Source organism: Sciurus carolinensis, unplaced genomic scaffold (genome assembly GCF_902686445.1).
Source record: "Sciurus carolinensis unplaced genomic scaffold, mSciCar1.2, whole genome shotgun sequence".
Classification (NCBI taxonomy): domain Eukaryota; kingdom Metazoa; phylum Chordata; class Mammalia; order Rodentia; family Sciuridae; genus Sciurus; species Sciurus carolinensis.
The window spans coordinates 990,909-1,003,821 of record NW_025920158.1 but is presented as its reverse complement, the minus strand read 5'-3'; positions in this window follow the sequence as shown (position 1 = coordinate 1,003,821).

The window sequence follows — 12,913 nt, the reverse complement described above, 5'->3', positions numbered from 1 at the left end:
GGTGTGGGACTTGAGGAGGCTGGGAGGGGGCTCCCTTCCTGGGAGGTTGCCTTCTGTCACTAGACAAACACACACGTAGCACCCACACTCGCTCAGAAATAGAGCGAGGTGTGAAATACAAGAAGTGGCAGAGGCTGAGGGGCGAGGGCGCCTCCCTGACCTTCGCCGGGCCCGCTGGCTGCTGCTCAGGAAGCCACTCATGTTCCCTGGCGCCTGTGGCCACAGCCTGTGCCCTCCCAGCAAGCTGCAGGAAGCAACCAGAGGTTCCTGTGGGCTGCACTCCCTGCCCAGAATCTGCTGCTGCCCCTCTGGAGCATGGTAAGTGACCTCCCAGATGTGGCGGGGCCCTGATCCCGAGGGGTCTCTCCAGGTGCAGGACTGGCTTCTTCCCGTCCCCGGTTTCTCAAGCACAGCTCCTGTCCCCACTACCCAGGTTCCTCACAGTACAGCCTCAGGAGAACCAGGCTGTGCCCACCCCACTCTGCCACTTAGATGCTGTGTGACCCTGGACAAATCTCTTCACCTCTCTGAGACTTCTCTCTGTTTAAATGGCACTGTCCCAGGGTCAATGGTGTCAATGAGGATGGCCAAGGTTTTGACTGTGTAATCTTGCACAAGGGACCTGAGTCTCACCTTCCAAATCTGACCAATGAAGATAGTCACACCCCTTCCCTTGAGGGTGGTAAGAAAAAGAAATGGAGAGCCGATCTTGCTGGATTCATTTTATTCAGTGATAATAATTGGCGCTGCCATTTGGGAACACCTGTACTGACTTAGGCCTGTGTTATCCAAGAGGTATTTTTGTGGCTATTTGAACTGAAATGAAATAAAATGTAAAAAGTCAGTTGCCTGATTTTAGTTTCTCCATCGCAAGTGCTCAATGGCCATGTGTGGCTAGTGGCCACCATGCTGGGCAGGTGAGAAACTTTACAATCATTTCAGAAAGTTCTTACGGGTGGTGCTGGGTTCCACCATGCATCTCAGACTTGATATGCCTAAGATTCCCTGGAGATCAGGTTTGATGCAGATCTGGGCTTGGAAGACCTGCGGTGGAGCCCACAGCTCTGCATTTCTGAGTATCTTCCAAGGTCTGGGGACCACACTCTGAGTAGCATCAATCTAGGTGATGCTGTTTGGGGTTTGACAGGCAAGGCTCTCTTGGAAAAGGCAATACTCACACAGGGATGGGAGCTGAGGATGGAGGATGAAGACCTGAGGACTCCTTGGCGGGTTCAAGCTCTAGCACCAACCTGATTCCTCTGAGAAGCCTTAGTGTCCTCACGTAGAAAACGGGCATGACTCCCAACTGCTGCCCACCTCCCTGGGCTGGTGTGAGGAGGGCAAGTGTGGGCAGGGGGCATGTTCGTGATGACCTGGGTCCTGCCAGGCAGGGAAGGGGGCCTGGCCTAGTGGCCCCCATAGCAGGGCTACCAGGTTGTCATGGAAACAGCCCCAGGGATGCTCTTCATGGGGGTCACTGCCCTCCCCTCTGAGGACGGGGCAGGGACTTCTGTCTTCCTGCTTCTGGGTGGCAGAGAGGGGAACACGAGGCTTGTCCCAGAGGAGCCCGGTTCTCCTGGCTCAGAGCCACGGTGTGCACCAGGGTCACCCAGGGCGCAGGCTGCACTTAGTGCTGCACTGGGATCGACCAAAGACCATGGCACTGGGTTGATTCCAACACTGTTGTCATTAAGCCCGCCTCCCAGAGACCAGGACCTGGGCCTGATGTCACTTCCCCAAAGCCACAACCCAGGCTGCTGAAGAGCTGGGCTGGGTCCCAGCCTGTCACCGCCACAGACTGGTTCCTAGTCCCAGGCTGAGGGCTGATCCTCCTCTCAGGACCCCAGCTGGGCTCCCAGATGTGCAAGCAGAGGGGACTCCCAGGGAAACCCATGTGCACACCCGACACATGCGTGTGCATGTACACACACATAATACACAGCGCACTCCACCCAAACGGTAACCCCGTGGGCCGCCCGGCCCCCTTTCTGGGTCCCTTCCCATCCAGGAAAGACAACCCAGCCGCAGAGGAAGGGGGCTCACAGAAGGGACCCTGTGTCCCTGCTGCCACCAGGGCCACCACTGTGGCTGGGAGGGTTCTGTTGTGCTGGTGCTCGGAGGCCTTCTCTCAGCAGAGCCTCCGCCACAGGCCTCTCTGGAAAGGGGAAGAAGCATGTTCCATCATGTCCCGTCTGCTGGGCAGAGGAGCCAGGGGGAGGTCGTGGGTGGGAGGGGGGTCCAGGCCTATCTCCTGTGGGGCGCCCATGCGCTGCATGTGACAGAGGTGTGGTCACGTGCGAGCGTGTTGGGGGTTGTGTGTGCATTGTGAGCGAGTGTGCAGGAGCGTGTGTGGGCGTGTGGGGAAATCCGCCCGTGTGTCTGCACTGAGCTGCGGAGCAGCCTGAGACCCTCGCCAGCCCCTGTGCACACTCTGGGTGGGTGCGCCAGGTAAGGGAGTCACTGCCACCACCACCTCCTGGGCCTCAGGGCCTGTCTCCTTCCTGCCCGCCTCTCCCTGCCTGGGTCCACTTGTCTCTGTGGGACTCCCCATCTGATCTCATGGTCTGAGTGGACCCCAGAGCTAACAACAGTAAACAGGAGGGACACTGAGGGGTCTCTGAAGGACCACTTGCAGTCCTCAGCCCCTTAGCCTACAAACATGATGTCCCCCTGCAGCCTGGGGAGGTGGGCCCTGTGATGACCTCCCCTGTGGACAGGGCACCAGGCCTGGTCCAGAGCTGGGTCCCTCGACTTTCACATCCTGGGCTGCAGACTCATTCCCAGTGGGCCAGAGGTTCAGTCTCCAGGCTTCATGACCAGTTTTGTCATGGCCACGGGCTCTGCTGCTGTGGAGACAGAGCAGCCGAGATGGAAAGTCAGGCCCTTCTCTCCAACCGCAGCTGCCCACTCTCATCTTACCCACAGAGCGATCGATGGCAGATCTGGGCCCCAGAGAGGGTGTTCTGGTGGGAGAGAGCCACTCACTGACCATTAATTTGTATGTATCACCATGTGCCCAGCTCCATGTGGGCCAGAGAAAACCGTGGGCAAGATGGAACCCCTCTTTTCTTCTCTCTCTCAGAAGTGTTTTGCAGCTTCTCTTCTCCTCCCTTCACTCTTCTCTTCTTTCTTCCTTTCTTGTACTTAGGATTGAACCCAGGGCACTTTACCATTGAGCTATATCCCCAGCCCTTTTTTATTTTTTATTTTTAGGTAGGGTCTCTCCCACTAAGTTGCTGAGACTGGCCTCCACTTGTGATCCTCCTGCCTCAGCCTCCCAAGTCGCTGGGATTATAGGCATGCACCACTGCATGGACCAGAAGCCGCATCTCCATCTGAGGTCTGTCGAGGGTCAGCAGCAAGGTGGACCAGGTGCCTCATCCCAGGGCACAAGCGCAGGGGCCCTTATTTCCAAGAGAGGGGCAGGGAGCTGGGGGAGGGGACAGAAGGATGTAGGAGAGGGCGACAGTGGGAAGGCCAAGGTTAGGGAAGGCGCGGAGGCAGCAGGGACAGGGAGAGGCTGGCAGCTTGAGGACCTGCCCCTGATGAGGCGTGAGTGGGGTGGGGCCTCGAGGTCTCCCTTGCGGATTCCTCTGTGGGCATTGGGGGGCCCTGGAGAATAAAGCCCACAGGAGCCCCTCTCCTTGCCTCTGTCTCCAGGCCTTGGCTGGGGGCCCCTGACCTTGACCTCGCCCAGTGTGGTGAGCTTGTCGTTTAGCTGCTGGCCCGTGGTGCTTCCTCTCACTGACACACGCTGGTCTGTGCCTTGGTGGCTCTGCTCACTCCCAGGAGGCCACTCTGGCACCGTGTCTGGCCCTGCACTGGCTGAGGCCTCCTGGATCTTTGGTCTGCCTTTTCTGCTCTTGTCCCAGAGCTGATGACGCCTGTTCCTGCAGGGCCGTCCCACTGTTAGCGGCTCTGTGTGAATCACCCAGGCGCCTGCTCCTGGCCCGCAGCTCCACCCAGCCCAGCTCCAGGCCCGTCACCCTTACTCATAGCTCCGGCCCACGAGCTGGCACATAGTAGGTGCTCACTTCACCAATATGGGGATGACTTGACCCCTCTCACTGCAAGGAGAGGACACTGCTGCTGGACAATTTGCAGGAAGGAGGGGGAGAATATAGGTCCTCACCACCTGCAGGTTTCTTACAGGGACACAGACCATAGCAAGAGGCAGGGGCATGGATGGAATGGCCCTTGGACTTTCTTCTTGAGTCCAGCATCCATGAGTGGGACATGAGGCCTCTTGAGGGAGTCTCATGTGGTCCTGGGGTGAGGCAGGGCCTCAGGGCAGTCTAGGAAGTGGGTGCTGAAAGGTCACAGGGGACTTCTGATTCTGGTCTAGGGCTGGACCTTCATCCTGGCTCTAAAGTGAGCCCTGAATGTTGCTCCAGATTGAGCCTGTCCCTGTTACAGTCTGAGCCCTGATCCCAGTTATAGACTGAACTCAGATCTCAGTCACAGCTGGATGCTCTGACCCTTGATACAGCCTAAGCCCTCAGTAGTCGTAGATTAAACCATTAGGACCTGAGCCCTGATCCCATTTAGACTGATCCTTCACCATAATCCCAGACTAAGCCCCAAATATAGACAAAGATTGAGTCCTGACTCCAGTCACATACTGTACCCCAACCCTTGGTACAGCCTAAGCCCTCAGTAGTCATAGATTAAACCATTATGTCCTGAGCCCTGATCCCAGTTACAGACTGATCCTTCACCATAGTCCCAGATAGAGTCCTGACCCCAGTCACATACTGAAGACTGACCCTTGTTGCCAAGCAAGCCCTAACCATGGTACAGGCTGAGCCTGGACCCTAATCCCACACTAAAGACCACTCTGCTATAGACTGAGCCCCGACCCAGCTCCCCTGCCCCCAGCTTGGCCTGCCAGTCCTTAAATTCCTCTGTGCACACAGCGGCCCTTCTGGCCCCACGAGTCTCTGTGGCGGCCACAGGGTAGGACTGCCCTCCTCCTGCCTTGTTGCTGTGGCCAGTGAGCTGTGGGCAGGGAAGTTGGGCATGCCAGGTGGAAGTCCTACCCACAGTGTGACTCTCCACCCCACCCCCTGCCAGAGTAACCAGGGATGTTCCCTAGGGTGGGGCCTCCATCCGCCTGATGCCCTGAGCCAGGAGAGTAGCCCTGAGCAACCACACTGGACACAAAGCCTGTCCAGACGGGAGCCTTCACCCACTTCTCGGGTACTGAGATCGGGGGCTGCTATTCCTGCCGCACAGCCTGACCGATACATCCAGAAATCTTCTCGCCTTGAAGGCAGCCACGCTGGGTTCTGATCATCCTGAGCATCATCAGGAGGGCCCAGGACCGGAGCCAGGGAGGGTGCCAACCAACCACGCCCAGGCCAGGGCCACGGGGGGGCACTGCGCCAACACTGGGGCTGGAGCTGGGAACCCGCCTCTGCCTCAGCCCTGAGGGAAAGTCTCATCAACCCCACACCGAGGGGTCCTGAAGAACCCTGACCCTCCCCCAGGATGGACAGTGAACTTGCCACCGCGGTGCCTGCAGGGTTCCACCTGGAGAATGTGGGAGGGACACGGCCCGCGGGGGTCTCCCTTCCAGGCTTCTCACGAGATCAGGCTGGTCCCACCCTCCGCGGGCACAGGTCCAACCCACCGCCATTCCTGTTTCCCCACTAGGCCGGGGAGGGGTCCCTGCATGGTCGTCATTGTGCCTTAATGTGTGCCAAGCTCTTGTTGGGCGCCAGGCTGGGCACCTTCCCCACCTCCACCCACGACAAGCCCTAGGTCAGCTGCACCCCTTCTTCCTCCCAGGCTCCCCTGCCGTCCTCCCCCCTGCCCCTTCCTCCCTGTCATTCATTCAACCACAGCCCCCAGGGTGGTTGGGGACAGGTGCTCGGGACAGAGACTGTCGGCTTCAGATCCCAGCCTCATCCTCTACTAACCAGCGTGTGTCCCTGGACAGGTTCGTCAATGCCTCTGCTCTGGTTTCTGTGGCTGTAAAATGGGAATCATCGAGTTCTGCCCGCCGAGGATTGGTGCAGAGAGGCAGAGATGCTTCCAGTCATGTGTGGTACAGAGTGAGCCGTCAGCGATGCCCCCGTGGTGATTCAGAGGGTCAGGGGCTTCACCTTCAGGTCTCGAGCTTCTGGTGTGCCGCCCTCCAGGTTTCAGAGATGGGAAAAACAGGGGCAGGTAAGTAATGACAGTGGACATAGGAATGTCACTAAGTGCAAGGTCAAAATTCAGTCCTCTCAAATTCCCCATAAGTTGTACACTACTTTTATCATTTTGCAGATGAGCGAATTGAGACCCAGAGAGATTAAGTGATTTGTATGTGGTCACACAGTTCATAGTGGGTGATTGAGCCCACATACCAAACAATAGGCACCACAGGCAGAGAGGTGACCCATAATGCACAGGGCTGGACCTGTGGGCAATGTGGGCCAGCAGGCCACTGCCTGGGCCCCTCAGCAGGCCTGGCTTCCTTGCCCCTGCTTCTTCCAGTAACATGTATTATTAATGATAATAGTAGTTGTAATTCCTTATCGATCTCTCTGGGTGTTCCCAGCTCTCCACCCAGCCCTGAATTTGGTCACTGACCAGCAAATTCACAAATCTGTCCCCAGCAGTGCACTGCATACAGCTGGTGCCCAACAGAGACCCAGTCACATGACCAACTGCACAGGCTCGGCCCCAGCTGGCCACATCCAGACACACACATGGTCAGCCAGTCAGCCGCACAGCATCCCTCTCTGACCCAGAGGAACTTATCACTTGCTTCATTTTTTCAGCATTTGCCCTGGATCAAGAAAGTGCTCTTGTGGAATGTAAGCGAGATCAAAGGAATGTCATCTCTGTGCCCCAGGGTCACTGGGGACAGTGTGTCTCAACCCTGAGCATGCAAGTCCTGGTATCTTGCTAAAATGTGGATTCCAGTTAAGTAGGGCTGGGGCCCCAGACTCTGCACTGTTTTAATTTCCATTTTTGTCTTGGTCCTGGGATTGCGCACAGGGGCTCCCTACCATGGAACTACATCCCCGGCCCCTTTATATCTTTTATTTTGAGACAGCATCTCACTAAATAGCTAAGGTTGAACTTGAGCTTGCCATCCTCCTGCCTCAGCCTCCCAAGTAGCTAGGATGACAGGCGTGTGCCACCGCACCCAGCAGGCCGCATTTTGGATAAGCCCTGGCAGATGCTGAGGCTGCGGGTCTGCAGCGATGCCCTGAGAGGCAGGATCTCCTTGAGGACTAACAACATTCACCTGCAACATAAATAAGAGTCACGAGGGGCAGTGGGAGAGGTGGGAAACAGGACAGGTTTTGGAGTTTAGGGGTTTGGACCGATATTTTGCTGTGTGAATTTACGGAAGTGCTGTCATGTCTCTGAGCCCCAGTTTCCCTGACTTTGGAAAACATGGATAATGTTACCTATTGCAAGGACTCCTTGGGGTGGTTTTAATGATATAATGGATGTGAAAGCTTCCTGCACAACTGAATGTACTTCCAACTCTCTCCTTTCTTCCTTCCCACCTTCCCTCCCTCCCTCCCTCCCTCCCTCCTTCCTTCCTTCCATCCTCTCTTGCTTTTATCTGTCCCTCCCTACAGTTTTGTTCAGCACATGTCACTTAAAAGCATTAAAATGGTTTGAATCTGGTCACTTTTTAAGGGGACCATGATGGTGGGGTGGCCGGAGGAGAGTTGGGGTGCTTCTGAAGGGCAGGTCTGCTCAGGGTGGTGTCATTGGAGGCAGGGCAGAGGCTGAGGAGGAGGCTGCACCCCACCAAGCTCAGAACTCACCTGCAGCAGGCACGGACCTGGATGACCCTCTGCTGTCAGCTGCCACCCTGTCGAGCATCCCTGATACCCCGCTTTACTTCTGGGGCACTTTCTCCAAGGGATGCCACCAGTGGGCTACTCCAGGGACCCTTGGTGACCACCCAAGGATGGGAGGTGGAGAGGGGTTTCCCAACTGCAGCGACCCACAGAGGGGAACTCTGAGGGTCTTCAGGGTCCCCTGGGATGGAGCCCCAGCTTCCCAGGCCAGTAACTGCTCTTTAACACCTTTCCTCCTTCCCGTTCCTCCCGAGGAATCCATCTGCACCCAGCACCCTGCATCAGGTCTGCGCTGGGGCACCTGATCAACGAATCTGGTCAAGGCTTGCTGTCCCTGGTGCTGATTAACAGTGTGCCTCTCTACCTCTCTCTCTCCCTCTCTCTCTCTGTCTCTCTCTCTTCTCTCCCCTCTCCTCTCTCTCCCCCCCTCCCCCTCCCTCTCCCTCTCCTCCTTTCTTCTCTCTCCCCCTCCCCTCCCCTCCCTCTCCCTCTCCCTCTCTCTCCTTTTCTCTTTCTGTCTCTCCCTCCCTTCCTCCACAACCCTTTGCACCTCTCATTTCTAATGCTGTTTTCATGGAATGTTCCCACGCTGCCTACCTTCGTGCTCAGAAGGGCCCGTATCTGCCTTCCTTTCCACAGAGGCGCAGACTGAGGCCTGGAACAGGTGGGCTCCTTTAGGGGTTCAATCAACCAGCATATGTCGGGGGCTTGGGGCAGGCACCACATTGGGCAGTGCCATGGGTGGGACTCCACGGCTCCCCCAGCATTTCGTAGACCTCACTGGGTGTTGGGACCCCTCTGGGAGCTTGTTCAAGTGCATATTTCTCCCATAGAGAGGGGGATTCATCAGGTGTGGTTCAGGAGGCCAGAAGCCTGCATATCAAAATCAAGCCCCAATGAACTGCAGGTGGTTCTGGGTCAAGGGGTGCTCCCTGGAAACACCAGGCCTGGCAGAGGACGCACAGGACCAGCTGTTTCTGGGCACTGTTGCCCTGCCCTCTGGGGCTCCTGGCCACCCTCCACCGACACAAGCCTCTGGCATCCCAGCTGCTGGCCAGAGCCCACCCAGCAGCCACCTTTCCCCAGGAGCTGAGCCAGTCAGGGACAGGTCAGTTGGAGTTGATGCTCTTTTCAAAGAGCCCTTTGCAAGACTCCTGCATTGGCAGCATGGGAGACGAGAACGGGCTTCCTCTAACCTGTTGGGCTATGCTAAAGAGATGACTGACAGTCCTAGAGATCAGGTGAGACCCAAGTGCAGCAAGTCCACTCGTGGCTCTGATCCTCTGTGTGACTCCAGCAAGCCAGTCCTGCGGGTCAGACAAGACTGCCTTGTACGGATGGGCCTTGGGACCTGCGCAGAAGTGCCAGGTGAAGGAGTTGCAGGGAGGGAGGGGCCTGCTGGGAGGCCACACACCTGGGCAGTAGGACACTTCTCTGTGATTTGCCCATCTGTGGGCAGATGATGGTCCTGGTTCAGGACATGAGAGCCAGGTGACCATTGACGGGTAGGGTTTCCCCTAGATCCAGCAGAGTCTGCAAAGAGAGGTTTGGGGTCAGCCTTCTGAACCACAGGGGATCCCCGACCTAGCCCCAGTGGAGGAATGCAGACCAGAGGATGGGCTGGCTGCCATGTTTTCTATCAAGCCCCTGTTGCCAGGTAAGTGCTGGTTTTGCTTGTTGGTTAGATTTTCTTCTTTCATAACAAGACTTGCTTTGTTTTTGTTGTGTTGGGGATGATTTTTAAACTGGTTTTATTTACATTGGCAACTTTCCTTTGAAGTTTCAAAGTATAGTAAAGTGAGTCCTTCCCACCCCTCTGGCTGCTTAAAATCCTCCATTAATCCATCCATCCTTCTGTCCTCATCCATCCTTGTATTCATCCATATATCCCTAAATCCATTATCCATCCCTTTATCCATCTAGCCATTATCCATCCACCATCCATCCATTCATCATCCATCCATCCATCATCCACCCATCTGTCTATCCATCCATTTATCATCCACCTATCTCTCCATCCCTGATCCATCCCTACACCCATCAATTCACCCATCCATGATCCATCCATCCACCCATCCATTCACCCAATTCATCCTCCCACCTATCCATCCATCCATCTGTCCATCTATTCATCTATCCATCCATCCATTTATCCATCCATCCATCCACCACCCATCCATCCACCATCTGTCGATCCATCCACCCATGTGTCCATTCATTCATCCATCCACCACCCATTCATCCATCCACCAACCATCCGTCCATCCATCCATCCACCCATCTGTCCATCCATCCAGCACCCATCTGTCACATCCATCCGTCCATCCATCCACATCCATCCACCCACCCTTCCGACAAAGGCAGTCATTCATTCATTGACTTAACAAACACCAACTGAGCACCCTACTATGTTCCAGGTCCCCTCTTGGCACTGGGGATCTAGTCTACACTATGCAGGTCGGATCCCTGCCTATAACGGGCTGGCATTCCAGCAGGACAGACAGACCACCGACAGGCCAACATCATCCATGCCAGCGACCAGAGCAGGTTGAGAGTGCGGTGCTGTGCAGGGCTTGGAAGGACGCCTGACTCACAGCATCCACAGGGCTGGGGAGGCCTCTACAGGGAGGACTCAGACTTGCAACCCGCATGACAAGTGGGACGCTCTTCCATGCAGATAATCAGCTGCACTTGGTAATGACAATGTGATGCATCAGCATCGTCAGTGTTAAAGCCTGTGGTCGCTTTTTTTTTTTTTTTTAAACCTGGAGATAGTCACAACCAGGCTGTCCTCGGTTGGCAAGGTCAGTCTTTCAAGGTGGCGGGAGGCACCTGGCCTTTGGTAACTATCTTGAGCTGACATCAGAAGCCATGTGTCCATCTTCTCGATGACCACAACACCCTTTACTTGAGAGGTGGAGTGAGGTGCTACAGGAGGGTCAAGGGGACCGCATCCCTCAGCCCTTCCTCTGCTGCTGTCACTTCTAATCCTTTCTTCCAAGATTCCAGCCACATGGTGCTTGGATTTCTGGGCAACAGTTCTGGTTCCGTCATCTATAAGCTGTGTGGCCTTAGGCAAGTAACATGCCTCTCTGAGCCCCAATTTCCTCATTTGAAATGGGAACTTCCCTGTGTCCTTGATTCTAAAATACCTCTATCCCCCACCCTGTCCCTGTGTGTTTTAATGATTCACACATAGGTTTCATAATCAGTGCTTCTCATACTTCAATGTGCACAACAGTCCCCTGGGGGTCAGTTAACATGCAGGTCCCGGTTCAGCATGTCTGCACTTCCACTGGGATCTCAGGTGACCATGTGCCTGTGCTAGTCTGAGGACCACCTTCAGAGTAGCCGGGAAGCATCTTGACTTAATACATTTCATGTGGCTGTTATCAAATCGAGGGGGAAAAGCCCCCGTGGATGGAATTTTCAATTTCAGAAATGCATTAACCCTGCATTTCATTTTATTCCTCCCCCCTTGTCACCCCATAAAAAAGTCTGTAAAGTGCCCAGCATGCTGGCCAGCCCATGGAAAACGTTATAGATGTTGGCTGGCTCCTTTGAAAACTCTGGAGCCAATTGCGGGGTGTGAAGGTGGATGGATGCTGGACTTGAGATCCAGCTGTAATTAAACAGGATCCCCATGAGGCCATACATGGAGTGGTGGGAGGCTCTGAGGCCCAGCCAGGGAGGGGTGCTAATTCCTCTCTCCCACCCATGTCCCCCAGCCTGGAAATGAGTTTGATCAGACCTCCATCAAACAACATGTTTGCACAAGACACAAGCCAGCACAGGGGACAGGAGCCTGTTTGAGTTGGCACAGGTGCCCTGGCCCCACCCCCTTCTGATAGACAGAAGTGCTGGTTTCAAGGCACCAAAAGGGACAGCACCTGACAGTCCTGCCTGCTCTTAGGAGCAGAGAGGCGCAGTGGACTGGAGGAGGGGAGGTCGGTCTACATGGAGGCACCTGGAACTTGGAGCAAGAAGCAGAGAGAGGGAGGAGGCAGTACAGTTTTATCACCTCCAAACGCCCATGTCGTGAAGAAGGGCCATCTTGTAAACAGCACAACTGTGGTCCACACCTAATGATTCTTCCTCTGCCTGACCTGGGCAGCCGTGCTAGCGAGAGGTCATTAAGGACTCTTATCTTTTATTTTTCAGCGGAGGCCACTGGGACTTGGTGGCGTGTGGGGCACTACCCATGGGCAGGTGGGAACTGGGATTGGTAGAGGCAGAGGTTGGGGTGGAAGCCCAAGGCTCCCACGGGACACCGATGGGACCCGTGGAGCACACAGGGAGCATGAAGATGTATTGATGCCAGCATCAAAGAGATGCAAACCAGGAAATTGATTGGCCCGCCACTCAAGACGGTGTCATTTATTTATTCTGCCATATATCGGGTATTCTCGAGACCCAGGCATTGTATTGAGATGACATCAAGTTGACAGGACAGCCTAGCTGCTCCCTGGCCTGGTGAAGTTTAAACCCACAAGCAAATAAACCAAACTGTTGTGAATTGTAGCAAGAGGGGTCAGGATCATGGCACAGGAAGTACCTTCCATTTTGGGGAAGAAGGTAACTGGCCACGACCAAGAGGTCATCATGGGTGTGGCAGAGGCAGGATGTATGAGGCCAGGCCCCATTCCTCCTGGGGGGGCGTCTGAGAGCTTTGTGCCCTGACAAACCCATAAAAGTGGTGAGAAAGCTGGCCATGGCAGCCCGCACTGGTAATCCCAGCTCCTTTGGAGGCTCAGACAGGAGGATGGCAAATTGGAGACTAGCCTCAGCAACTTTAATTAGTGAGAGCTGTCTCAAAATTAAAACATAGGAAAGAGCTGGGGTGTAATTCAGTTGGTAGAGCATCCCTGGGATCAATCCCCACTACTCCCCCACCCAAGAAAGGGGAGAAAATCAACCCCACCACAATATAGATAATGCACACATATTCTGGAGTAAGTAAATCTATGCAAACTTTGGGACATACCTGTAATAGAAAAATGCATTCATTTGTCTAAAACATGAACTTAGCTCTGTTGGTCACCTGGCAACCCACCTGGGCAGCTTTAGAAGATAACCATGGCCAAGCCACCCAGGGAGAG